Below are 5,500 nucleotides of genomic sequence, written 5' to 3' on the forward strand. Positions count from 1 at the left end.
TTTTAATGCATAGTTGCATCCTTCACTAACATATGATGAAGGTCAAAGAGGTTTGAAACCTTTGTTGTCTCCGTGTTTATAGAGAATAGCGATTTTATAGTGGTTAATCAACCAATTTAGGGAGTATTATGAAGTTTTACTAAATTAATTGACGAAAATTTTAAAAGACGCCCATGTACCATGAAATAGAGTTTAATATACATTAATACAAATGCAAAACGTGTTTAGAAATTTTAAAACAACACTAAAGATCATATGCTTCAGTATATTGAGCATTTACCAAAAAATTCAATATTTTCGTAGGGGTTAACCAATAGATTTTGAGAAAAATTTAAAAAAATGAAAATTCTATTTTAATGCATAGTTGCATCCTTCACTAACATATGATGAAGGTCAAAGAGGTTTGGAACCTTTGTTGTCTCCGTTTTTCTAGAGAATAGCGATTTTATAGTGGTTAGTCAACCAATTTAGGGAGTATTATGAAGTTTTACTAAATTAATTGACAAAAAATTTAAACGACGCCCATGTACCATGAAATAGAGTTTAATATACATTAATACAAATGCAGAATGTGTTTAGAAATTTTAAAACAACACTAAAGATCATATGCTTCAGTATATAGAGCATTTACCGAAAAATTCAATATTTTCGTAGGGTTAACCATAGATTTTGAGAAAAATTCAAAAAAATAAAATTCTATTTTAATGCATAGTTGCATCCTTCACTAACATATGATGAAGGTCAAAGAGGTTTGGAACCTTTGTTGTCTCCGTTTTTTTAGAGAATAGCGATTTTATAGTGGTTAGTCAACCAATTTAGGGAGTATTATGAAGTTTTACTAAATTAATTGACAAAAATTTAAACGACCCATGTACCATGAAATAGAGTTTAATATACATTAATAAAATGCAGAATGTGTTTAGAAATTTAAAACAACACTAAAGATCATATGCTTCAGTATATAGAGCATTTACCGAAAAATTCAATATTTTCGTAGGGGTTAACCATAGATTTTGAAAAATTAAAAAAAATGAAAATTCTATTTTAATGCATAGTTGCATCCTTCACTAACATATGATGAAGGTCAAAGAGGTTTGGAACCTTTGTTGTCTCCGTTTTTCTAGAGAATAGCGATTTTATAGTGGTTAGTCAACCAATTTAGGAGTATTATGAAGTTTTACTAAATTAATTGACAAAAAATTTAAACGACCCCATGTACCATGAAATAGAGTTTAATATACATTAATACAAATGCAGAATGTGTTTAGAAATTTAAAAACAACACTAAAGATCATATGCTTCAGTATATAGAGCATTTACCGAAAAATTCAATATTTCGTAGGGGTTAACCATAGATTTTGAAAAAATTTAAAAAATGAAAATTCTATTTTAATGCATAGTTGCATCCTTCACTAACATATGATGAAGGTCAAAGAGGTTTGGAACCTTTGTTGTCTCCGTTTTTCTAGAGAATAGCGATTTTATAGTGGTTAGTCAACCAATTTAGGAGTATTATGAAGTTTTACTAAATTAATTGACAAAAAATTTAAACGACGCCATGTACCATGAAATAGAGTTTAATATACATTAATACAAATGCTAATGTGTTTAGAAATTTAAAAAAAACACTAAAGATCATATGCTTCAGTATATAGAGCATTTACCGAAAAATTCAATATTTTCGTAGGGTTAACCATAGATTTTGAAAAAAAAAAAAAAAATGAAAATTCTATTTTAATGCATAGTTGCATCCTTCACTAACATATGATGAAGGTCAAAGAGGTTTGGAACCTTTGTTGTCTCTCGTTTTCTAGAGAATATAGTGGTTAGTCAACCAATTTAGGGAGTATTATGAAGTTTTACTAAATTAATTGACAAAAATTTAAACGACGCCCATGTACCATGAAATAGAGTTTAATATACATTAATAAAATGCAGAATGTGTTTAGAAATTTAAAAACAACACTAAAGATCATATGCTTCAGTATATTGAGCATTTACCGAAAAATTCAATACGTTCGTAGGGGTTAATCCATAGATTTTGAAAATTTTTTAAAAAATGAAAATTCTATTTTAATGCATAGTATCATCCTTTACTAACATATGATGAAGGTCAAAGGGGTTTGAAACCTTTGTTGTCTTCGTTTTTTCTAGAGAATAGCGATTTTATAGTGGTTAGTCAACCAATTTAGAGAGTATTATGAAGATTTAATAAATTAATTGACAAAAAATTTAAAAGACGCCCATGTACCATGAAATAGAGTTTAATATACATTAATACAAATGCATAATGTGTTTAGAAATTTAAAAACAACAGTAATGATCATATGCTTCAGTATATAGAGCATTTACCGAAAAATTCATATTTTTCGTAGGGTTTAACCCATAGATTTTGAGAAAAAATTAAAAAAAATGAAATTTCTATTTTAATGCATAGTTGCATCCTTCACTAACATATGATGAAGGTCAAAGAGTTTGAAACCTTTGTTGTCTCCGTTTTTCTAGAGAATAGCGATTTTATAGTGGTTAGTCAACCAATTTAGGGAGTATTATGAAGTTTTACTAATTAATTGACAAAAAATTTAAAACGACGCCCATGTACCATGAAATAGAGTTTAATATACATTAATACAAATGCAGAATGTGTTTAGAAATTTTAAAACAACACTAAAGATCATATGCTTCAGTATATAGAGCATTTACCGAAAAATTCAATATTTTCGTAGGGTTAACCCATAGATTTTGAGAAAAATTCAAAAAATAAAAATTCTATTTTAATGCATAGTTGCATCCTTCACTAACATATGATGAAGGTCAAAGAGGTTTGGAACCTTTGTTGTCTCCGTTTTTCTAGAAAATAGCGATTTTATAGTGGTTAGTCAACCAATTTAGGAGTATTATGAAGTTTTACTAAATTAATTGACAAAAATTTAAACGACGCCCAATGTACCATGAAATAGAGTTTAATATACATTAATACAAATGCAGAATGTGTTTAGAAATTTTAAAAAAAACACTAAAGATCATATGCTTCAGTATATAGAGCATTTACCGAAAAATTCAATATTTTCGTAGGGTTAACCCATAGATTTTGAGAAAATTCAAAAAATGAAAATTCTATTTTAATGCATAGTTGCATCCTTCACTAACATATGATGAAGGTCAAAGAGGTTTGGAACCTTTGTTGTCTCCGTTTTTCTAGAGAATAGCGATTTTATAGTGGTTAGTCAACCAATTTATGGAGTTTTATGAAGTTTTACTAAATTAATTGACAAAAAATTTAAACGACGCCCATGTACCATGAAATAGAGTTTAATATACATTAATACAAATTCAGAATGTGTTTAGAAATTTTAAAACAACACTAAAGATCATATGCTTCAGTATATAGAGCATTTACCGAAAAATTCAATATTTTCGTAGGGGTTAACCAATAGATTTTGAGAAAAATTCAAAAAAATGAAAAATCTATTTTAATGCATAGTTGCATCCTTCACAAACATATGATGAAGGTCAAAGAGGTTTGGAACCTTTGTTGTCTCCGTTTTTCTAGAGAATAGCGATTTTATAGTGGTTAGTCAACCAATTAGGGAGTATTATGAAGTTTTACTAAATTAATTGACAAAAAATTTAAAATACCCATGTACCATGAAATAGAGTTTAATATACATTAATACAAATGCAGAATGTGTTTAGAAATTTTAAAACAACACTAAAGATCATATGCTTCAGTATATGAGCATTTACCGAAAATTCAATATTTCGTAGGGGTTAACCCATAGATTTTGAAAAATTTTAAAAATGAAAATTCTATTTTAATGCATAGTTGTTCATCCTTTAACATATGATGAAGGTCAAAGAGGTTTGGAACCTTTGTGGTCTCTGTTTTTCTAGAAAATAGCGATTTTATAGTGGTTGGTCAACCAATTTAGGGAGTATTATGAAGTTTTACTAAATTAATTGAGAAAAAATTTAAACGAAGCACATGTACCATGAAATACAGTTTAATATACATTAATACAAATTCAGAATGTGTTTAGAAATTTTAAAACAACACTAAAGATCATATGCTTTAGTATATAGAGCATTTACCGAAAAATTCAATATTTTCGTAGGGTTAACCATAGATTTTGAGAAAAAAAAAAAAAAAATTAAAAAATAAATTCTATTTATGCATAGTTGCATCCTTCTAACATATGATGAAGGTCAAAGAGGTTTGGAACCTTTGTTGTCTCCGTTTTTCTAGAGAATAGCGATTTTATAGTGGTTAGTCAACCAATTTAGGGAGTATTATGAAGTTTTACTAAATTAATTGACAAAAAATTTAAACGACGCCCATGTACCATGAAATGAGTTTAATATACATTAATACAAATGCATAATGTGTTTAGTAATTTTAAAACAACCCTAAAGATCATATGCTTCAGTATATTGAGCATTTACGGAAAAATTCAATATGTTCGTAGGGATTAATCCATAGATTTTGAAAAAAATTTAAAAAAATGAAAATTCTATTTTAATGCATAGTTGCATCCTTTACTAACATATGATGAAGGTCAAAGAGGTTTGGAACCTTTGTTGTCTCCGTTTTTTCTAGAGAATAGCGATTTTATAGTGGTTAGTCAACCAATTTAGGGAGTATTATGAAGTTTTACTAAATTAATTGACAAAAAAATTAAACGACGCCCATGTACCATAAAATAGAGTTTAATATATATTAATACAAATGCAGAATGTGTTTAGAAATTTTAAAACAATACTAAAGATCATATTCTTCAGTCTATAGAGCATTTACCGAAAAATTCAATATTTTCGTAGGGTAACCCATAGATTTTGAGAAAAATTCAAAAAATAAAATTCTATTTTAATGCATAGTTGCATCCTTCACTAACATATGATGAAGGTCAAAGAGTTTGGAACCTTTGTTGTCTCCGTTTTCTAGAGAATAGCGATTTTATAGTGGTTAGTCAACCAATTTAGGGAGTATTATGAAGTTTTACTAAATTAATTGACAAAAAATTTAAACGATGCCCATGTACCATGAAAAAGAGTTTAATATACATTAATACAAATGTAGAATGTGTTTAGAAATTTTAAAACACACTAAAGATCATATGCTTCAGTATATAGAGCATTTACCGAAAAATTAAATATTTCGTAGGGGTTAACCCATAGATTTTGAGAAAATTTAAAAAATGAAAATTCTATTTAATGCATAGTTGCATCCTTCACTAACATATGATGAAGGTCAAAGAGGTTTGGAACCTTTGTTGTCTCCGTTTTTCTAGAGAATAGCGATTTTATAGTGGTTAGTCAACCAATTAGGGAGTATTATGAAGTTTTACTAAATTAATTGACAAAAAAATTAAACGACGCCCATGTACCATGAAATAGAGTTTAATATACATTAATACAAATGCAGAATGTGTTTAGAAATTTTAACAACACTAAAGATCATATGCTTCAGTATATAGAGCATTTACCGAAAAATTCAATATTT

This window comes from Brassica rapa, chromosome A01 (assembly GCF_000309985.2).
Source record: "Brassica rapa cultivar Chiifu-401-42 chromosome A01, CAAS_Brap_v3.01, whole genome shotgun sequence".
Taxonomy (NCBI): Eukaryota; Viridiplantae; Streptophyta; class Magnoliopsida; order Brassicales; family Brassicaceae; genus Brassica; species Brassica rapa.